The sequence below is a fragment of the Alligator mississippiensis genome, chromosome 5, assembly GCF_030867095.1.
Source record: "Alligator mississippiensis isolate rAllMis1 chromosome 5, rAllMis1, whole genome shotgun sequence".
NCBI lineage: Eukaryota > Metazoa > Chordata > Crocodylia > Alligatoridae > Alligator > Alligator mississippiensis.
The window spans coordinates 191,613,362-191,637,463 of record NC_081828.1 but is presented as its reverse complement, the minus strand read 5'-3'; positions in this window follow the sequence as shown (position 1 = coordinate 191,637,463).

The window sequence follows — 24,102 nt, the reverse complement described above, 5'->3', positions numbered from 1 at the left end:
TAGGACTCAGGACCATTAACTCTGGGAATGTTTTTAGTGAATATTATTACTTCTGATACAAATTGAGCAGTCCAGAGAACTAGCAGCCCATCTAATCCAATAGATGGCAGTCCATCTATCTAGCTATGGCTAGCACTAGCTGCTTCAGGAGAAGAAATTTTGTTGTAGGCTAGGGGTTGGAAACAAATGGTCCACAACCAGATCTAGCTTGCAGAGTCATTTGATTCAGCCCACAGGCAGGGGGGCTTTGGCAGTGGGGGGCTCTGGCAGTGGTCATTGTCCCTGTGCTGCATAGCAATAGAATATCTTCCACACAGGAACCCACCCACCTGCCTTTGACCTGACTTGGGTCATTTTGGCCAGCAATCTAGAAAGGCTGCTGCTGACTGTTGTGGGCAAATTGTGGGATAATCATTCCCAAAGAAAGTTTTCTTGTAACCCCGAGCAGTCAGATGTTGATTATGCCTTACTGTTTGATGGTTCTATGCTTTCCAAAGCTTTTCAGTTTTACTTTGTTTAAGATTTATATTATAGCTCTGGATAATCCCGTTTATCCTGATCAATGTATAATTCTTTGTATACCTGCAAATCTCAATATACTGATATTATTTTTCTTTTTCTTCAAGGGAAATTATTAGAAAGCCCTTCCCATTTTTCAAAACATTTCACAAAGTACCAAAGTTATTTTAAGACATTTCATAATGTTGGAAGCGTACTAAGTACAATGAGGCAGTTTTGCATCTTAAGTTCAAATAGTATGTGAGAGGACCACTGCCCTGGGTGGAATTCAATTTTGCTCCCAAAGAAGACAATGCCAAAACTCCCATTGATGTTACCATATGAAATAGTGTCATAAATGCATGAAATTTAAATAGTTGCTCTCCCTCTCTCAACTGATTCTCTGATCAGAGGAATAGCTAAGCATTTCATTGGCATCATGTTTTAGCAGAGATATTTCTTTGCTGCTCAGCATGGGGATTTTTGAGTATTGTCATTACCTATGAGGATTTTGTTACTGTTGTTGTTACTGTTTGTTTCCTTTGGCAGTTGTGTTTGGGATAAAGCCATGAGGAAGTGACAAATTCAAAGGCTTAAGATGGAAAACCCTGAGGTTTCAAAGTTGCTCATATCTTGTTCTAAGTTGTTTTTCCCTTTGCCATGTTCATGCCAGCAGTTACATACTTTCAAGGCATAGTTTCTCAGATCCAGTCATGACTAGTAGATGGTACATAAACACTAGTATCCAGATCTTTCTTCATACTCACAACTGATGGGAATGAGACTAACTTCTTCCTTGTTCATATAACAAAGCTAATACCCATCACCTAGCACAACGGTCCTATACCTAACGGTATAAGCGCAAAATTGTTATCACTATTAGCAGCAACATTAAACTAGTAATGTATAATTATGTTAATATTCCATATAATACTTTAATATAGCATAGTGACAATACTTATTAGATATCATATTATTATTAACCATAATAATAATGATAATGTTAATAGATCACTTAAAATAATAGAAAATTAGGGTTAGAAGGGACCTCAGGAAATCATGTAAAATGTAAAATGCCACCCTACTTATATGCTGTCATGCTAGCAGGATTCAGATAAGGATGATTAATAATTTGTATAATAAAATGTAATTTATTTATTTAGCACTTCTAGTTATTTGCTCAAGCATAATGGCGATAGGGAGCAATCACCTACTTTAGCTGCTTCCATATAAATGATTCTGGATGTCAGTAAAGTAAAATGGAGATCATTCTTTGTTTATCTCCATACTCCTCTGACAACATTGGGATGTGTTACAGTTGAATAACAAACAGGAGAATAATGGAATTTATTAAGTGGTGCCTTGCAGAAGGCACTGGAGACAGTAGATGGCAATTCAGAATATAATAAAAACATTGTAAAACCATACAGATATCAACATGATTAAAATGCATCCTTCTAAAGGAAACAAGTCAGGACAAACAGAGGGAGTATGGTATCTAATTATTTTTACCATGTGTGATTCTTTCTATCTGAAGTTGGCAGAGTGCCTTAAGAATTCAAAATAGACTCAGAACATAGCTGTGGGGTATGCTTATCTTGTGCATCTTTACAATGGGTTCATTGAGGAACAGTCTGGGTACTCACACAGAGACAGATCTTTGCCCCGACTATGCGCTTGATTTATTGGCTACGCTTCCTCTTGTAAGGTGGTATTAAAAAAGTAATAAGGATGAAAAAAGTTAACAGCGAAGTTTGGAGCAAGCCTGAACAAAGAGAGATTAGGAAGATGATTGTGTTAAACAAGAACCAGGCATTAAAAAAACAAAACAAAACAACCCAGGGAACTTGCACAGTAACAGGGATGATAACTACACCTTTCAGCAGTTGCCTTTTAAGCAATTCTGTTATATCCAGTGCCCTTATTCCTCACACACATCAGCCTTGGTGTCGACCTTTACCCTGTTTGTCAACAGATCCATTTACATCTCATTTTCCTGGCAGCCCACGCAGAAAGCCATAAGTAAAGACCACATTAGTGCAAGTGTTGAAATATCACATTGCTAGTGCCCTTTAACACTGCCTGCATAGACATGAAGTATGGCTGCCATTAGCAGCCTAGATTTGGAGCATTATGTCTACCTCAACCCACCAAGGTCAAAAATTTATGGCTTTGACCTTTTCTCCCTTATTTGATGATGAAGTAAGCTCAGGTCACGTTCTCAAGAAGCAAAGCTAAAATCAAGCGTAGCTGACACTGCTTCAATGTGAAATCATGCTGCAGAGAAAGGTTTTTAACTTCCCCTCCCCCCCAATAAAAATCACATTAGTAATTTGAATAATCAGGGCCATGGTGTTCCACAAACTTTCAAGCATAGGCTATAAGGATATGAGGTGTTTCAAAGTGACACTGAACAACTTACAATTATTCCACTAAGAACTATATTTTTACTGTAATAATTCTGTATTTCAACTACATTTCTCAAAGTCCTAGGGCTTAAAGTTTCAAAGGGAAAACGTGTGCTCTCTTGTCGGCTGTAAGTCCTGCAAGCTCTTCTGTAGATTCCCCTTGCTTTTCAGTTGCTACTTGCTCTGCTCAGGTACACCAGAAAGCCAAGGCTGTCTTTTGCTTTTTGCAGTCAACAATGCCCAGAGACCCCAGAAAACCCTACATGTACCCGGTTCTCCCAACAGTAATGTGTTTACTGACTACTAACAAGGAGGCTGCGTACACCCAGAGGGATGTGTGGTTATAAAATGCAGAAGGCACAGCATGCACAGGCATAGTGACTCACAGACTTGATAGCTCTGGCAATTTTATTGTATCTTTTGGTGTTTGATGTTTTAGTTAAAAGTTCCAGCTCCTGGCATTATGTGGATACATGAGACTGAACTTTTTAGCCCTCAGCTTTGTAGAATGAAGCTTACAAACAGGACAAGAAGCCGCTAGAAAGGTGTGAAGATAACTAGCCTCCAGGCATATTATTTATATCCTTTAAAACCTTCATGATTCCATGCCAGTTTAATGGTTTAGGGGAGCATGGCTCAGAGCATTTGAATGCTTGGGTCTGAGGGTATTTATTTAACCCACCCTAGCTCACCTGAGACTCTGGGCTGATTTCCAGAATGACCCTGGCATGATTTAGGGAGCCTGAGAGCAACTTCAAGTTATGAGAACCTTGAGTTACTTTTAAGTGGGCACATCTACATGAGACACTTAATTTGCAGTAGACTAATTCTACTGCACATTTGTGTGTTACAGCAAAATCTGTGCTAATGCATACTTGTGTTGGCTACAAATGTCCAACTCGGGATCCTTAAAATTCTAGTTTATTAGGCGGATTGAAACACTGTAATCATAAACCTTGGGGCTGGTCCACATGCACACATGCACACACATACACACACACACAGTAGCAGGCTACAGAGTCAGGTATACCTATCCTACAAGCGCTGGAGTCTGTCGTTGAGGCTTCTTTCACTGTGGTGTTATCTTCCAGAAGGGGGTCGCTGGCTGGTCCTTCTGGCTGGACAGGTCTGGTCGAGTTGGAGATCAAGAGGGCGCCCCTGAGGGTCACTTTTCACTGCCTTTTATCTGTCCCTGGCAGACTTTGGTGACTCCCCAGTTTTCTGGTTTACCCAATCCAGGGGTCATTGACCCTCGTGGGACTTCCCCCCCCCCCCCCCTCGGTGGCTACTGGACGGCATCTGTCAGCCCCAGGGGTCGTCCGCGTGTACGTGCAGGTTTGGGAGTCCGTTGATGAATTTAGAATAGGGCTCTGGGAGTGGTGGATCTGCAGCTTCCAGGTGATAATTGCTGCCTGCTACTATGTTACACATTCAATCACTGATTCACTCACTCTTTCAGAGGCCAGCCTGATACAGAGAATGACAGTTTGATTCCTGCCCTTGTTAACATTGTTACAATGTATAACATATTCAGTTGAAAGTTGAAAGGTGAGGAGTATAAAATATAAGTTACAAATGCCATGGCACACAAATAGATAAAAATACCAAACTACAAGGGGAGATACAAAATGCACACATACAAATTTTAAAATACAATTCCTTATCTTAAAGTGAAAGAGAGAGAGGAAGGAAGAAAAGGTAGAAAAAAAAGAAACATATCCAAAGAGGGGAGAGCAAATGCAGGCAAGAGGAAAAGGGGGCTTTCTGCTACATTAGAGGAAAAGGGGGCTTTCTGCTACACTTGAATTAGTCTACTGCGGATTAAGCATCACAAAAAGACCATGTGCCTTTGCTACTGCGCAATAGCACCAGCTACTGTGCATTTAGTTAGTATTTAATATTAGAGTTACTAAACACTGCATAGTAGCAATGGTGCATTAATGCACATATAGATGTGCCAGGTAACAAACTAAGGCTGCCCTACAATCCTCACTAAACTCTAGGCTGTGACATGGCCCCCCTCTACTCCCATCTTCCTTCCTAGCTTGCCAGAGGATAATCAGCAAAAGGAATTCTCCCTTTGCTGCCTGCAAATCTTTTAAGGTCCATGCACACAAGTACAGAAGCATATGGAGGGATGAATAGCATGGGCAGGCACTCACAATTTTAAAATGACTGCAGAAGTGATGGGAAATCTCACACCCAAGTTTCTTCTCCCCCCCCCCCCACCAACTACTCATGTACCTCTGCAGGATGCACCAGGGTCTGAACAAGAGACATATATGGTGAAAAAACAGAGAGAGAGAGAAAGAGAGAAAGAGAATGAGCAAGGCCAGTTAAACAGAGATTAGTAACAATAACAGACAAACACAAACATCTGTTCCTAAGATTATTCCATTATTTAGATAATTATACCACTAGCTCTAGCTGCAATCAGAACAGTGTGAGAGTATATTACTTCTACCAGCATTGCCTATCTGGAGTCATGGATTTTAAGCACCTTAACTGTTCCATATGCAGATTATTTTATACATCTTGAATTCTGACTGGATAGATATACAAGAACTCTCGTAATAAGATTATGATGCATTTATATGGTATAATTCCAGTCATCAAAGGATCTCCATTCACATTCCTTATGAGCAAGACCTTGTGTTCTGTACCATTCTTTCTTGATCCCAGGCACTCAATAAGGACAACAGATTAAAGAAATAAAATCCAACCTTACAGGGGGAAAAAAACCCTTACTTTGTTCAGACCCTGGTTTGTTCTTTTCTGATCATCTTGGACATATCACCACCTCCTGAATTTACTAATGCCTTTGGTAAATTTTCACACACAACAGTGCCCAAAGTAGGAAAAAACCAATTTGCATTTTTGAAAGAACAAAATTCCTTTTCAAACTAGGTCTATATTCTCTGCTCATTGCAGCCTTGTTACTCATTCCTAACTCTACAATAGGAAAATGATGGCAGAAAAAAACCAAATAGCTCTGAATCGTATTTCAGGATGCACTTGAGTAGATACAAGCAATTCTGCTAGGTGTTTGGGGCACATGTTGCTTTTCACTAAGCGCAGTCTATGTACTGAAGATTGTTTGGATAAAATAGCAACTGACCAACACCTTAGCCTTAGGTCTCCTCTGCATGATACGTTTATGCTGCAATTAACGTGTTAATTGTGGCATAAATAGCAAGGGTGCTACACATGTACCCAAATGAAGGTACCATTAGATGAACTTGTGGTAGGTCCAGGGCTGGGGCCAACAATCCACTAGTTGTTGACTAGGGCTGTGAGAAGCTTCGAGTGGTGATTCAGTTCGGAGGAGATTTGGCCCGATTTGGTAGCCGAATCTCTGAATCTGAATCTAATCAGGGAACCAGTTAAAAGGTCTGAATCGATTCAAAGCTCTCCAAATCTTTGGAAAAGATTCAGAGAGCTTTAATGATTCCAACAGTCCCTGGTGGCTGCAGCAGGGAGCTGCAGCTGGACTCCGAGCTGGTAAGTAGGGGAGGGGGGAGGGGACCATGGGGGGACCCCCACCATGCCTCAACTGCCACCCACTCCCTCAGCCACCGCATGGCTGCCCCAACCTCCCAAGCTCCCAGTGCTTTAAAGAAAAGCCCTGATGCTCACCAGGTGCTGCAGGGCAGGGGGTGATCCCTGCTGCCCTCCACTGCACGGGGGGCTCTGCACAAGCCCCCTGATGCCCATGCTCTCCTCCAGCCCCCGCATGGCTGCCCTGCCTGCCACAGCTTTGGCCCTTTAAGAAAAAAAAAAACAACCAAGAAAACCCTGGGACTCACCGCTCCTGCAGCAGCCTCTGGGCTTTGGGGGGCTTGTGCAGAGCCCTCCACATGGCGTGGGGCAGCAGGGGGCAGCGGGGATTGCCCCCTGCCAGCAGGAATGGTGAGTGTGGGGGGTTTCTCATTTTTTTTTCTTTCTTAAAGGGCTGGAGCTGCAGCAGGCAGGGCAGCTGTGGGAGGGGATAGAGGAGCAGGGGGCTTGGGGGGCTTGTGCAGAGCCCCCCACACAGTGTGGGGCAGTGGTGATCGCCCCCTGCCCGGCAGCACCTGCTGAGTTGGGGCTTTTTTTTAAACAAGTGCCGGGAGCTGGGGCAGCCATTGTAGGGCTAGGAGAGTGGGCGGTGGATGGCCTGGCTGATTTGGAGATTCAGCCAAATTGATTTGGGACAGTGATTCGAATCACCAAATCGAATCACTGTCCCCTGAATTGGCCAAATCCAAATCCGAAGCGAATACTAGCCGCTTCACATAGGCCTATTGTTGACCTTGGCCCCAGACCCGTGGGCTCCTGCTGGTGCAGTAGGAACCTGGATCATGATCATGATTCCAAGCTCCCCCAGTGCTGGCAAGTAAAAAAGGGATCTAGAACAGGATCTGAATCCTAATTCCCAAAATCATACTTCCTGATATGCATGTGTGGCATGGTAGAAAGCATGATTGTTGGCATCAGGGATCAGATCGTATGACACCTTTAAATGAATATGTGCCAGAGGCCTTAGTTAAAAAGAAGTGTGGTTCAAAAATTGCTTAAAAAACTCTCTCTACCCCTGTTACTTTTCACTTAACTCATTTGCCAGTTCTAACTCTCACTGGAAGCCAAGAACTATAACGGAAGCCATTTTTTAAGTGTCCTTGTCCCACTTCAAAAGATTCCCAGGAAAGGTTCAAACCAGTTTTACAGGCAAGAAGTTTGGAAGTGGCTGCAAAAAGCATTTAAATATTTGACTTTGCCAGCAAAAACAAATTTAGTGACTTTGGTAATTTGTGTATCAGTTGTGTGGATAGCAACACACATGCCCTATTGTAGTTAATCTGGTCCATTACGGCAGTGCTCAGTAGTTCTATTCTAGTCAAGAATGTGACAGCAGTAGAACTTTTACTACTAGGCTTCATCTCCATGCTTCCGGTTTTCTTATCTCAAACTTGACCTGTTCTCCTCATCATAAGCACCTTGCTGTTTAGTCACTGCTAGTAGGGATTATTTTAATTTTTCCAACTGTACTGTTCTGGCTCAGGACACAGGGAAGTATGGTGCAGAAAGGGCAATTTAGTCCAGGATGCCTGAACAGTAGAGAAGAATGAGGGTATGAAGCATTCAAATGACTTCTCTCATTAAGCAGCACAAAGGAGTTTTCACATCAACATTTTTTTTTAACCAAAAATCTTTAGTTTTCAAATTTTTTACTGAAACATATAAAAATTTTTCATTTGGAAGGGGGAGAGATTTTCAGTCATCGGGTTCTGTTAATTTATTCAAACATCTGAGAGGAGTATGATAGAATTAGGTAGTTAGGCAAGTATTTAATACTTACTATGAGGTTCGATTACAGATTTCCATAGGATGTTTTGTATAGGGATGATCCTGCCTCAGACAGGGGATTGGGCTTGATGACCTTTGGAGGGCCTTCCAGCCCTACTTCTCTATGATGTCTATGATCTACATCAAAGATTCCCAAACTTTTTCTTATTGCATACCTGCTTCCATATTTACCAGCTCCCTGCATACCCCACCAGCATACATTTTATCTTTTAACCACTTAAATACCAATTATAATAATGAAAATTAAATCCGCCATTATGCAATTTCTCCCATGTATGCCCCAGAGATATCTTATGTACCCCAAGGGGTATGGGTACCTCAATTTGGGACCCCTGATCTATATGCCTGTACTTTATACATGAAATCTAGCAAATGTACAACCTGCCTTACACAGTAGTTACACTGTGATTATACTGTCTTGAGACTATTAGGCCAGTATTGATAGAGGCAGTAATTTCGCCTCTTAAGTTGCACCCATATTTAGCTCTAACTACTTGACTTGCTGGTTAGGTATTTACATTCTGCCATTCACTCCCACAGTGAATGCAGGGGCATTGCTACTCATGCAGCTAGCAAAACTGTTTTTAGTACTTGCTTAATAAAACAAATTATTCCCTCTGAATAGTGTTTGCTGCTCTTTAACAGATAGTTTGTCTCCAATGGATTTACTACAGTAAGAACATTTCACCTGAAAAAGGAAAACAGATTTCTGCACTAGACAGGGGTTCTCATTCCTCTTTTCTAAATATTGGCACAAGCCAACCAAATAGGGCTTCTCCAAAGGGTGGGGCAATCTGGAAGCTGATTGGGTGGTGACCAAGTTTCCCTCTAAGGTACACATGTGTGCGGCTGTGCACAAGTAAAAGTCTGGCCGCTCACCAACTTTTTAAGGCAGTGCACCCACCAGGAGAGGAGCTGGGCTGTGGCATGGGACACTTACTGAAGGTAAACTCCTCCCCGAGTGAGGCAGAGGCGGGGGCCTGGCGTGGACTCCGCTAACTGCTCTTCTCCCCCGCATTGCCTTGGGGAGTGAGGAGGCACGTGGCGTCAGGACTGGGGAGTAGAGCACTTCCCTGGAGCCGGCAGAGCCCATGGAGCACTTCTCCAGAGCCAGTGGAGCCTGCGCCAGCCCCCAACCCCAGCCTCCATCCCTGCCTTGCCTCACTTTGGGGAGGAGCCGTTGCCTGCCCCAAGTGAGGCTCTGCCGGCTCCAGGGAACTGCTTTACTCCCCAGCTCTAACGCCATGTGCCTCCTAACTCCCCGAGGTGATGTGGGGGAGTGGAGCAGTTCCCCGGAGCTGGCGGAGCCTGCCTCAGCCCCCTAGGCCCCTGGCAGAGCCTGCCCTAGCCCTCAGCCCCCCAGGCCCCTGGCAGAGCCTGTCCCAGCCCCCCAAAGCCCTCGGCGGAGCCCATCCCAGCCCCCCAAGCCCCCGGCGGAGCCTGTCCCAGGCCCCAGGCCCCCATCAGAGCCTGCCCTAGCCCCTAGGCCCCAGGCGGAGCCCGCCCCAGCCCCCAGGCCCCACTGCCTGCCCCAGGTGAGGAGTGAGGAGCTTACCTTTGGTAAGTGTCCCACGCTGTACCAAAAGGGGGAGGCAGGACCAAAGTGGCGTGTTTACGGACCACTACTTCTTAGAGGGAACATTGGTGGTGACAAAAGAAAGGTTTATAATTTACTAACCAATCCACCCTTGTAATGAAGACTGAGTCAAGAATAAGAAACCTCACAAATTAACCCCATCTTTGTTTACAGCGTTCAGCTGCTGCTAAAAGAGTACCTCTATTCTTAGGAAAACAACACTCAGTCCTTTCTCCTGTGCTTTATCAAGTATGGTTTGAACCAATTTGTGCTAGTAGATTAATTTTCCAAACCAGCACCGCTCTGTCTTATTTGTTTCCTGTGTTCTGTCCATTTTGATACAGGCATTGAATACAGGAGCAAGAGGTTGCCTGTGGTTGCCATGCCACATTCCACCTACTCACCACCCATTTGGCTCTTTCAGCAGACTGTATTTTCCCTTCATAGCATGACTACTACAACCAGAAATACTTCAACTATATAAGGATGTTTCCAGGCCCTGCTCAGAGGGCAGCAGTGACCCCTTTGCTGCAGAAAGCCTCTCCTGCTGAAGAGGGTCCTAAGAAACAGCACCCTTCTTTTCAGCAAAGGGCTTGCTGGAAAAGATGATGCAGAAAGACAGTCAAGTCACCTCTCCCTCTGCCTAAATCCTCTCTAGTAGATTCTTCCCTTCAGTTTCAGGGCGGTTCACAGCATGGAGGCTAGCAAAGCATGGGGGGCTAGCGATGGACGTTTTCCCACCTCGCACAGGTGCATAGAGTGTAGCACAGTTTTGTTCAAAGTGCTGACATCATCATTTTGTGGTTCCTGCACAAGAACTACAAAGCAGAGAGTAAAATCTTGCAAGGTCTAATGCTAATTCCCATGCAACAAAGTCACCAGGGCATGGCAGCTTCTGACATAGACGGAAGCCCTTTTAACTCCTACCTGTGCTGATGCTGCAGCTTCTTGCTTTTCATCCTACATCCAATCCAGTTTGTAGTTTTTACAAGGCCACAGAGGTTAGTCAGATCACTTTTGGGGGCTCTCATTAAGAACACCCTGTCCACTTCTGCATCTACAGGCTTGCATGCTTCTTTTTACATCTGTGTGCGTGCGTCATGGAAGCCTTGCCAAGAACACCCCGATTTATTGTGCTTTCACATCTGATTCTAGTTGAGGTTTCTCAGTTCCTTCCTTGTGCCTGGCCAGGAAGGCTGGAATAGAAGTCACAGGATTTCATGAAACAAAACAAAAAAGGAAAGCTGATTAAACAAAACTGTTGAAAATCTCCAAGAACTGAATTATGTACCAGATTGTACAGCTCTGCAGGATGGCAACATTCCAGTTGCGCTGTCCTTCTCACTCCAAACAATGATGGGACGGATTATGCCAGGAATCCCTGCCAATTTACACACAAAATCATTTTTATTTATGGGAAATAATAAGACATGGGTAGCCTCTTGCCATTCCCCTGAACTTTAGAACCTTAAGCTGCCTGACTTTAGCAAATCTGTGCCTTGATGACTGACTGCATATTGTGCTAATGCAAGTATTCACACCATTGTTTCTTTTCATAAGAAAGAGTCATCCATGAGAAACTGGGTTATAGAATGCTGACCCAAAATGGAGAACACAACGGTATTTCAGTATGAGGAGACAGACAGAGCTTGACAATTAGTGAGCATTTGGGCTAGGGACAGACATTCAAAAAGTCAGAGCCTGAAATGATTCAATCTTTGCAGGTTACTCTAACCTGCCTAGGTTGAACTGATTTGAAAATGCATAGACATTCCCTCTGGACTGAGGAAATGCAGGCACATGCCTGCAGTGGTTCAGGCTAGAAGCTGGGAGGGGTGCTAGAACAGCCCTCCCTTCCCTTCCTTACTGCTGAGCTGAGGGAGTGGGGGATGTGGCCAGGCCTGGGCAGGATGCTCTGATTATGGAGGGGTATAAACACTCACCCCGGTCTGCACCATCCCAGGCTTTTCCCTGCTTGCTGCTTCAGGGGTGGGAGTGTTGCCAGCTCCCAACCCCCAGCTAGCACTGTGAGGCAAAGGGTGTGTGTGCAATGCATGCAGTATGAAAAAGCAGGGAGAGGGAGATTGAAAAGCTCAGTATCATCAATAGATGCATGCACTACACCTCCCTCCCCACACCCCACTTTGCCTCAGAGTGCTAGGGTCTGGCAACACTCCTGCCCCTTGAGCAGCCCCTTGAGCAGGGAGCAGGGAAAAGCCTGGGACTGTGCAGGCAGGGTGGGGTTTTAAAACCCTCCCTAACCAGAGCGTCTTGCCAGGACCCGGCCATGCTCAGCATTTTGGACGGAAATGGAGGGCTGCTCTAGTGTCCCTCCCAGCTTCTAGCCTGAACCACTGCAGGCATGTGCCTGCATTTCCTCAGTCCATAGGGAATGTTTGTACATTTGCAAATCAGTTCAACCTAGGCAAGTTAGAGTAACCTGCAAAGATTGAATCAGTTCAGGCTCAAACTTTTGTAATGTCTGTCCCTAGCCTAAGTGCCAGCTGTAATTTGCTTAAGAGATGTCCCACTGGATTTTTAAACAACACAGCGTTTCTTATTGGATGAGCTGCTTGTCTAGAATAAGTGTGCTTGCTGGTAAATCCATACTGCATCATCACTACCAGAATTATTGTCAGTTTCTTGGGAATCAAGTTCTGTTGAAAACATCCTGAGTGATGCTATTAATATCAACTAAGGGCTTAACTTGGCTCTGAACAGGGAGGAGTGGTAGTAGAGCTTTGCATGGAGCATTACACATTGGATGGTTAGAGGCAGAGCTACAGAAATTAGGAATGGATCAAAACTGGAGCTTCTGAATTATAGAGGAGGTCAAATTTGAATATGCAAGCTCTAATTCCATGAATTTAAGTTTCAAGATAAATCCAACATTTCTAGTGTCCTAGTTTGGATATAGTGAAAAAACCTCCTAAGCACCCTGAAATAAACTTGATAACATCATACAATTCACATAAGTTGTGGTCATCACTCTCATGTAGTAGTTCATGAAAACTGGCACCTAAATCCTTGACCAGATGCAGTTTCAGATCCAAATCTCAAGTAAAAACAAATCCAGATCCAAGCAATGCCTCCAGAGCCCATCTGTAATGAAAGAGCTTGATTTATTCAACTTGCCACCTACAGCAGGCAAAAAACAGGCAGTCATTTTATGCTAGTCTAGGCAAACTACTTTTTAAAGTGAACGACTACTGAAGCAGAACAAATATAAGAGGCCAAATTCTGATCTCATTCACTGGGTCTAAATCTTTTGGTCTTGCTGGATTTACTTCAGATGTCTGCTCACGTAACTGAGCAGGGATCTGTGATTTGCACGGAGGACACAAAGACAGAAGTAGAGAAGAGCAGGAGAAGACAATCCTGAAGTTGGCTCTCTGCCAATTGATTTGGCCACCCAAAGCTCAATATGGCTTTGTGTGGCAGTTGAGGTTTGCATTGGTTTGGTCAGCTGCAGAATTGGGCCTGACATATTAGTTTTATTCAGAAAGATCAATGCCAAATTACCAGACACTCTAAAAATGAATACATCAACAAATGGAAAAAACAATTTGGATGAAAATATGCAGAAGAAACAAGCCACCTCACACCTCAGTGCTTGGGACATGCTGTACACTATGCGTAAGTTATTTCTCTGTTGCGGAAGAACAAGGAAGGAAGTTGCCAACAAAGAGAGGACAGAATGTGAACTGGAGCCACATCTTCATTATAAACAAAATACCACGCATACACAAGTGGACTTCAGCTTGCAGAGCGGTCTGGCTTTAGGGGGGTGAGAGACACTCATGCCCTGAGGTCAAAATCACAGTAAGGGGTAAATTTTCTTGACACAAATGTGAAAATAGGGCTAGTGAACTTTTAACTCCCAGTGAGTTCTTTTTCTTCACAACCTCCCTCTCAACAAGATGTAGTGGTTTTTCTTGTGCAAGTGATTTTGTCCAAGTGTGTCATGCACCCCTTCCCTATCAGTACTGCACAAAGAAGCTCTCTTTGCATAAACAAGCAAACACAGTTGTTGCCACAGTGCCCCGGGACCTGGTTAAAAAGTGATTCAAGAGGATCACCCAGTGGCTGAACGGATTTGTGCTCAGGAGTTAAGTGGCAGCTGCAACAGAACCAGCACTAGGACTTCCCAAAGTACCAGGATCTAGGAACATCAGAGAACTTGGATGCTTTAAAATAGCACATAAGCCTTGATCTCTGCTTGTGTTCAGTATCTGTTGGCATTCAGCAAGTGAATTAAGTTAGGAATTTGGTACAGCCCTGAGAACTGTATGCTGCAACACTAGAAAGATTGTGCTAATGAAATTTTATTTTTGCAGTATAACTTCTTCATCCTGGAACTGTTTTTTTAAACATGTCATTTTCATTTCATTTTGCACAGGGGTTGCTATTTATTAAGAAGAGTTCCCTCCAAATCCAACATACTATGTGCCCACTTGTAATATAAACTGCATGGCTCCATCACAGCCATGTAATGCTGAGTTGCAGGTCAGGTTTAGGGAAGGGACTCCTCCAGATGGATGAAGGATCACATTGGATATAAAGATCCCAACAGTGTCTCCTTGGGGTGGGTAGAGTGAGATGGAGGAGGATGGATGGGGCAGGGATAAGGGGGGAATGCAAGATGATGGTTTAGGGACAGGAGTAGGAAAAAGAAAGATGTGAGCTTCTAGAAATAGCAATAGGGCTAAGTACAGACATTCAAGAAGCCTGAGCCTGAATTGATTCAATCTTTGCAGGTTAGTCTAACCTGAGTAGATTGAATGGATTTGCAAGCGAGTAAACATTCACTTTTCATTCTGGAAATGCAGAAACATGCCTGCAGTGGCTCAGGCCAAAAGCTGGAGGGAGGGGGGCACTAGAGCAAGCCCTCCTTTCCCTTTGGCAGTGGCTGAGGGAAGCTGGGGATGGGAGGCGGGGGGCATGGCTAGGCCTGGGCAGGCCTGAGTATGACTGGGGCGGGGTTTAAACCCCTACCCTGGCCTGCAGGGACCCCAGCCTGGAGGGGGAGGGGGGAAGCAGCCCTTGCCCGGCCTTCTGGACAGGGCAGGGAGAGAGGAAGCATGGCCAAACCTCAGCTGGCACTGAGCAGTGAGAGTGGGGACATGGCCAGACCCCCCATGGCAGGAGAGGCAGGGGGTGAGGAGAAAGACCTCCCCGCTGCAGAGGCTCCCTCACAACCCGACTTGGCCTGGGTGCGGGGAGCTGAGAGCATAGTTTTTTCCCTCTGCCCCTCCAGTGTTACACAGAGCCCCCCCTGCCCCGGGGTCTGGGAGGATGAGGAGGGGGAGAGCCCTGCCTGCCGCAGCAACTCCCTGACAGCTCAGCCCAGCCTGGGAGGGGGGCGCCAGGAGCAATCTAGGTGCACAGCTCCCATGGCCCCAGCCCAAGCCCCACCCCTGGCTGGGAAGGGCCCTGCTCCCATGGCCCAACCTGGTTTGCTCCCAGCTCCTCGCGCCTAGGACATGTAGGGGGAGGGAGGATGAAAAGAGAGGTGACCTGGGGGATGATGAGAGACAGACCAGAAAGAACCCCCACACCCCCGGAATTCAAAAACTGTATTCCTGAATCTTACTGTTCCTTTGCTGTAAGCAAATAGCTACGACACCCACTGGCAAAATGTCTGTCTCTCGTCCCTTTCATGCTAATCAAGCTAGATAACGAAAACCTAACCACTGCTTTCAGTTAGTTACTCCATGGTGGATCAAAAGACCCAGTTGATAAACCAAGAGGCTTTCAGTAAGATGCTACAAAATGAAATGTCTGGACTTTTTCAGGTTTAACCCTAGGAAATTACATACACACACACACACACACACACACACACACACATCACAAAAGAACATTAAATTGGTGAAGTCAAGCACTCATAATGTTGTTCATTTATAATACGACTCCATTGCATGTATACTTTAAGATACAGTCTCTGGTGTGGACACAACCCATTTAGTATGTAGTAGATCACTGGTATGACATAGGAGAGTCAGAGTGGATATATAATACATCACACAAATCAAGAGAGAAAGTTACCTCATGAAAATAGGCAGTAATTTTACTATGCAAGGAAGCCACTTTATGGACCCTACATGTCTTCTCCTTTACTGTATTTCATCCTAAGGCAGTTCCATGCAAACCAGCTCCTTTCACCTAGCTGTCAAGCAGTGTGTACCACCACCTAGTGTGGACAGCCAGCAAGAGAATGCTGGTCCTGTGTTTTCTCTTTGAATGCATACATACAAATGATGCTGTCAAATTAATGTGGCACAGGCAATCTTAATTCTAGCATTCCCCAACTTGCCTTTTCAAGCCTAGTTTTCTTGTAACATTTTGGTGCACTGTGTAAGCTAAAGCAAACTTTGAAGTTTAACATAAACAACTGTAGTAAGCCTCAGTTCAGGAAGCAAGACAGAATGTACACTCTTAATTAGATCCACATGCACATACATATCTCAAGAACACTCATGGTAATCATCTTTTTCCAAGATGACTTACTGGGATTTGCAAGACATCACCATATAGAAGTATATGATACCTTCATAGTTCTAAGGCTAAGGCCTGTTCATGCATTTTAGGGTTAAACATATGGGAGCCATGAAATAGATTTTTTCATTTTAATTAGCAGTTTTTCTTGGCTAAACTATGCCTGTTTCTGCACTAGAAGCATGAACGAGATACATGAGGACAGTATAATTAAGTAGGATTTGGCGGTAAGAGGGGTTCATGTAACCAGTAAGTGGTGTAAAAAGTAGGTCAGAAGCTCCAAATAGGCTTCAGTATAAACTTTAACTGTTGAGAGAAAAAAAGAAAAGGTCTCTATGCAATGTGTAAGCCACAGAGGGATAGACAAAAACTTCAGTGTTTGATCAGTTGCCTGCCATCACTTGAATAGTGGAAGGCAAAGGAAGTTGAAACAACTGTGTGAAACTTGCTGCTCTTCCAGGCACTATGACTAGGGATGGACATTACACATAAACCGGTTCAAGTGATCAGAAACTGCTTTAAACCTGTAACAGAACAGACATTCAGTGCACATAAACCAGTTTCAAAATGGCTGAAACCAGTGCGAGATAAACCTGGTTGAATGTAGTATCAGACTTAACTGATTGAGCTCAAACCAGTTTATGCAATGCCTGTCCCAGACCCCTTCCTGGTTTAAGTTAAACCAGACTCCCCCAGCATCCTGGCACGCTCTCTGGGCTGGGCTCTGCGCCTCTGCTCCCCAGCTGAGCAGAGACAAACAGGGACAGGCAGGGGCAGGGGTTCAGCCAGAGAGGGGTTTAATCCCCCCTTCTCTGTCCCACCAGCAGAGACCTGAGCTGGGTCTGCCAGCTGCTCCCCTTTCGCTGTTGCAGCAGCAGGCCACCATGCCCCCTGAGGCAGAGGGGGCAGGGAGGGATGTTATTCCTCATCTACCTCCAGTGCCCCCGGAGGGGAACCACAGCCAGGTGCGCCTGCCCTGACAACTGCTGCTGCTGCTCGCTCCCAGCTTTGGACAAGTGGTATAATAGCCCCTTTCTGCCAAATGGAGGGGGGCAGGAGGGGGGCTTATTCTGTCACTTGCCCCAGGCACAGAGAGAGCGGCAGCAGTGGCTGGGGTGGGCAAACCCTGCTGCAGTTCCCCAGGGGCAGAGCAGGGAATAACTCTGTTCCCTGCCCCCTCCCCTCCCCCCCCCCCACCTAAGGGGCCCTGCTGGCTGGGATCTGGTCCTAGTGCTGGAGTGGCATGGGGGGAACGACCATGACAGGGGGCAGCAGCCTCTTCCTAGCAGGGACAGCTGCTGCAGGCCACAGCGGTGGCAGTGGCACTCGAGGGGAGCTCGGAGGGCTCTGGCCCCCTCTGAGCCCTGGTGCTGCTGCGTGCACCCTGCTGCAGCTCTGCCTGCCCCGCAGTGGGCCCCCCCACCAGGAAGGGGCTCGCACTCTCCGACGCTATGACAGGGGCTGCTGCCCCCATTGAGGTCCCTGCCCCTCGCCACTGCAGTGGCGGGGTGGGGGCATGGCCAGATGCCGGCTCCCTTAGGCAGGGGGCAGGGAGTGGGGTTATTCCCCCCTCTGCCCTCAGGGCACTGCAGCAGGGTCTGCCTGCCCTGGCTGCTGCTGCCACTCACTCAGCACCTTGGGCAAGTGGCAGAATAAAATCCCTCCTTCCCCTCCCCCTGGCATCCGACAGAGGGGGCTTATTCTGCCACTTGCCCCAAGCAGGGAGCAAGCAGCAGTGGCAGCTGTCAGGGTGGGCAGACCTACCTGGGGAACCCCAGGGGCAGTGGGGGGAATAACCCCCCTCCCTGCCCCCTCTGCCTCAGGGGCCATACTGGCCTGCTGCTGTGGCAGCAAGGGGGGGAGCACCCAGGAGACCCAGCTCGGGTCCCTGCCAGTGGAACAGCTTCCCTACAGCCGAGGGTGCGTTCTAGTGCCCCTCCTCCCCCAGCTCCTGGCCTGAGCGACTCTAGGCATATGCCCAGATTTCCTCAGTCCACAAGGAATGTCTGTGGTACAGACTGGTTCAACCTAGGCAGGTTAGAATAACCTGCAAAGATTGAATCAATTCAGGCTCTGGCTTTTTTAATGTCTCTCCCTAGCCAATCTCTACATATCACTTCCCCGTTCAGACTTTGATTTCCAGTGCCGATATGCTAAGCTAGCCACGTAACACAGTAGATCAGGTAGTGAAGAGCAGAGGGTTATTGCCAGCAGCTTGGGCTCTCTGTTATTTATGAAAGTATATTCATTTTGAAAAGAGAAGCAGTAATTTTCTCTCTGTGTAGAATTAAGGTGTTTTCTTGTGACAGGTATCAGGGTAGAGAAATTATTGCTGGCTTGAGTTAAAGCTAAATGTATTGTGGCGTTATACTCGGGATAGGCTTACCTGATGCCTGTGGGTACCAGAGGCATTTCAGAGACCACAGTATCCAGCAGAAGAGTGAAGAACCTACAGAAACGTCCTATGCCAATGTTAACTGCTCAGACCCCGTCTCTGTAAATACATTTAAGAATGTCTCCTGAAGACGGCCTTACCAAGCATATTGTAGATTTTGGAACCAGAAAGCACTCATCTGGACTTCCATACTTGCCTTCTAGTTTATTAAAATAATACTGAGGCAAACAAAAGACACCTGTGTTGCTGCAGAAACTCTCCACTCTGGAGGCTGTTAAGCCATTCAAAAAAAATCTATCTCCCCTTCCAACACAATCTGTAACACCTTTTTACTGCTCCCAGGTGTCTCTGCCAATAGAAAGTTACCAGCAATTGCATGCTTTTACAGAGAGAATCAATAACTTGGTTAACACTGCAAAAGCAATTGTTTTATAAAGCAAAACAGGCAATAGCTTGGGGCTAGGAATAATAATTCAAGTACTAGTATGACTCATCTGTGAGAGACTTCAGATAGAAAAGGGTGGTCTTTTAAACTGTTAAAATCCAAAGTGCTGATGCTGAGTGTAAGGGTTAAATTCTGGAGATGGTCTGAAAATGAACAGTATGGCATGTTGTAAGGCAAAGGACATCTCTTTCAGAGTGTATTCCAAGATGGACTGTTTTACCTCCCGAGAGAAAAAAACCATCCTTCCCAAGAAAGAGGGAAATCAGTTCCTATTCAGAAAAATAACAGTCCTGTTACTGATTAACTGCAAAATATAAAATACTGAAGACCAGCCTGGAAAGTGATGGCCAAATTGATTCAGAAGGACTAATCCGGATTCATAAAGACAGGTTTACAGAGGACAGTTTGTGTAGAAATTGTAATTTAACCCAGATTGAAGTGATATGGAGATACCAGCTGTTGCAATCTCACTGGATACCTAGAAAGTATTCAGTGTGATTAAACTGGACTAATTTGAAACAAACCATGTTTAAAGTTTGTTTTTCACAAGACCTTCCTTGACAGTGTTTTCTTCATGTGACTGCAGGGGGCAAAGGGAAGTTGAACTCAGTGGGGTGCCAGGTCTCCTCCATTTTCCTTGGGAAGAGGAACATGACAGGAACCAACTGGTGCTAGTTGTACATATCAAGTAGCAAGTCTTTAATACTTTGCCCAAATCAAGAGAGCTTGGCCAGCAGCCAGAGGTTTTGTGGAAATTGGAGTATATTGCAGCTGCCGTCATCCTGAATGAAGGAGCTTAGTCTTTGAGACTAGGGACAGACATTCAAAAAGCCTGAGCCTGAATTGATTCAAACTTTGCAGGTTAGTCTCAGCTGACTAGGCTGAACTAGTTTGAAACTGGAAGAACATTCTCTCTGGACTGAGGACACTCAAGCACACGCCTGCAGTGGCTTAGGCTAGAAGCAGGGGGGTGCTAGAGCAGCCCTCCTTTCCCTTTGCAGGGAGCTGAGCAGAGGGGAGCGTGGCCGGCAGGACTCTATCATTAGGGTTGTCTGCTTGCATGGGCCCAGGCTTTTCCCTGCTGGCTGCGGCTGATAACAGTCGTTATCACCCGATTAGTAAAACAATAGCCTCTCTCCACATTACTTCAAACTGCTTAAACAGCTCACCAGCTGACCTGTTGGTTAGCTACAAAAGCGCCAAGCGGTCACTGTTGTGTCTGCCTACACCAGTGAAATTGAAGAGAAAGAGACGCACACAGACACCTGTCTGCATTAGCTAGCATGCCACATGCTGGCTATAGTCTGTGCTGTGACAGAGAGGAGAAAGGGATCTCTGCTTAAGCAATGAGGGGGCGGCAAGGGGTAGAAGGGGGCACAGGGAAGCCAGCAGACCCTGCTGTGCCTGCAAATCTATGCTGAGCTCCAGCCAGGGAGCAGAGGGGAAGGGCCAGCCCTGCTATGAAGCGGAGTCCTGCCCAGCCCAGACAGCATGCCATGATGCTGGGGGCTCTGATTTAACTTAAACCAACAAGGGGTCTGGGACAGACATTGCATAAACCTGTTTGACCCAAATCAGTTATGTCTGATACTACATTCAACCAGGTTTATCTCACACCGGTTTCAGCCATTTTCAAACTGGTTTATGTGCATTGAACATTTGTTCTGTTTCAGGTTTAAACCAGTTTCTGATCACTTAAATTGGTTTATGTGTAATGTCTGTCCCTAGCCTGAGACTATCTGTTCTCGTGTGCAATGTATTGCCTTACTCCTGGGATCAGGGTGAAGCACTACAGACCAGCTCATTTAGTCTCAACAGTGTAGGACTGGGCACTAGTTCATGAAAAGATGCATATTGACTTTAGTGGGTCTTAGATCAGCCCCGAGCAGCACAAATTGATGATTATTAAGACAACCCCAAATATTCAAGCATAATCATCAACAGTGTGAGCCTCAAATTTGGCCAATGTCCAGATGTATCGTATGTGTCTTGCAGGTGTACAGCAAGACTGGTCCTTGCTCAAAAGAGCTCAGTCTGTAGGGGCAAATATCTGTCAAGGAAGCGCCTAATTATGACACTACAACATTAGCCTGCAGAATGTGCTGATAGTGTCTGTAATTGCAAGTGATCCTTAGGACTAAGAATTTTGCCTGCTTCTGACTTCAAAGGCAACAAAAGAAAAGAAATAAATAAAAATTAAGGCTTTAAATCAGAAGCATTTGGCATAAAATATCAATGGATTTTATTCCCAATATTTAAAAACAGACTTTTCCAGTGGCCCGTCCATGGATTGTTAACGGAGAAGAGGACTGGTTCTTTCCTAAACTTGGTTGCTTGCAATAAGAAGAGAAATACTGTTTGATATTTGGTTATGGTATCCTCCCTTCATGTCCTGGGCAGAGAATTCAGAGAGAGAAGTGGTGCATTATAGTCCATGTTTATTGATTTAAGTAAGGCAGAAAGAATTCCAGCTAATTACATTATCTCAGGTGGACTGAATGACAGCTTACATTAAATGTCTTTGATATGAAATATAAACAGAGAATTCTGAGACTTCATAAGAATATTATTCATGTGTTCATAAACAGTACATTAAAATCACAATCAACACAGCGGTCAAGTAAAGTTTCAATTTGAAGACATTCTTCTATGCCCGGCCGTCCTGACGGCATGGCAAATTGGGGCAACTTCCCCGCGCCCTGTGCTTTGGGGTCCCTGTGGAGCTGGGTGGCACGGCTGTGGCCCCTCCCACAGAGGCCCACCTGGTGTTGGCTCCACCCCATGCTGTGAAAGGAGTGTGGAGACCCCAACCTCCAGTCATGGGGGAGACCCCAGGTCATGCCCTGCCTTTCCAGGGGTCCCATGGGCCCCGTGCAGTGTTAAGGGGGCCCTGCACAGGCTGACACCTCCTAGGGTCTGCCCTGCTTCTGACTAGTTTTTGTTGACAATAATTCAGGGAGTAGGAGAGCTTGACATCCTTAGCTTTGTGGAAACATGTATGTTGTAGTAAAATAGTCACACCTACCATACCCATTGAAAGGAGGATTACTGGCCAAATCGGATTTATGCTTTAAGGCCTCTTGAAACTGCCAGAGTGGTATTACTGATCATTCAAGTTACAAAAAGTACGTGATATCTTGTCACAAGTAGGGAGGCATAATTTAATAAACCATTTCACCATACACTGCCTTTTGCCTGACTTCAGACTAACAGGGCTACCTCTCTCTCTTTAGATGCACTGAAACAGTATTTGAATATCATTAATTGTAGGCTGCCAAAGAAGGTTGGTGAATGTGTTGTTGAATTATGTCTATTAGGTAGCTGGAGTGCAGTAGACAAGGGAAATAAATTGTAAAATGCAGACTTGCTAAATACCACTTAGACTTGAATTGTCTTACTTTCTTGACTGGCTACTCATATATCTGAATCCATTGTAATAGTGATATACCGCATGTTTGGACTGTACCTGCTCTTGTATTGAATTGCCTTTCTTCTGTGTGTTGTCCATCAGATTGGTACACAAAACCATCTCCTCTAGCAAATCTATTATTAATAGATATACGAGCATCAGCCAGTAAAGAGTTTGCAAGGAGCCCTGCAGTTAGCCAGACCATGCCTTAAAAAGGAGTTTGGGATTCATTTGCGTTGGGATTTTACAATGGTTGGCTCTCAGAACCTATGCCACACCCATGTCCGTTTAGGCCTTTGCCTCAGGCACAGTTTGATTGCTTGAAAGCACCACACGAGCAAGACAACAACAAAGCAATTCCTCTGCTCAGCACTAGTTACAGGCCCCACGGGATGGCTGCTCCTTGCCACACCCTTCCCCACAGGGGAACTAAGGGTCATGCAACTCTTTCTTGAATGTTTTACCCAATCACAAAGATTTTTCAATTCCAGGAACACCCGGCACCATCCCTCCCTGTGCTGTGTGCTGAGATTGGTCTCAGGGGCCCAGCTCGGCCCCCTCCCATCCCCTGTGCACTGGGATTGGGTCCTGGGGCTCAGGCACTGTCCCCTCCTTCTCGCACATGCTGGGATTGGGTGCAAATTATGGTTACTCCTACACATACATCTGTGGGAAAGGGGGATGTTGTTTTGAGAGGAACAGTAGGACAGCTTTGCGATATTGGGCTGGCAGATGGACCCTACACACTACTCACGTGGCCTGTGGGGCCAAAAAGGTTGACTCCTACAGTCTAAGATAAGCAGAGGAGCTGGTCACGTTTTTGTTTGAATGTGTTTTCACTGATAAGTGGCTTTTTCCAATATTACCAACTCACCGTGTCAAAAATCATGAAATAAACTCTTAAAAATCAAGAGATTTGGAATGTAAATCATGAAGTGGTATTTTTGGAAGCATGTGTGTGTGTGTGTGTGTGTGTGTGTGTGTGTGCATGCACGTGCACGTGTGTGAGGGGAGGTTATTTGTGAAGGTGTGGAGGCTATGGGTGTGTGGGATTGGGAGCCTGGGGAGAGGGGTCCCCGCACACCCTGGCAGGATGCAGGTACTGTTGATCAGGAGCAGCAGCAGGGCTGGGGGGAAGGAAACGAGGGGCAGAGACACACACACATATGCACGCAGACAGACAGCTGCCCATGGCTCTGTTACATGATTCACCCCAGCCCCTACCCCACTCCCTCCCTCACCGTGGAGACCTCAATATGCCCCTTCCCCTCCACAGACTTACCAGCTTGGCATGCTCTACACCTGCCAGAAGAAAAAAATCCAGAGATCTGATTTCTTTATCAGGAGATCATGAGTCAGAGTTAACTTGACTTGGAAGTCACGAGTCTCATGATTTTTTCATGAGAGTTGCCATTACTGTTTTCCATTAAAAAAATAATTAAATATCTGCCAAAAGCCTCATTATTGAGATTCTGGTATTTTTTGAGGGGGTTGGGTTTTTTGGGAGGGAACTGGATTTTCATGAAA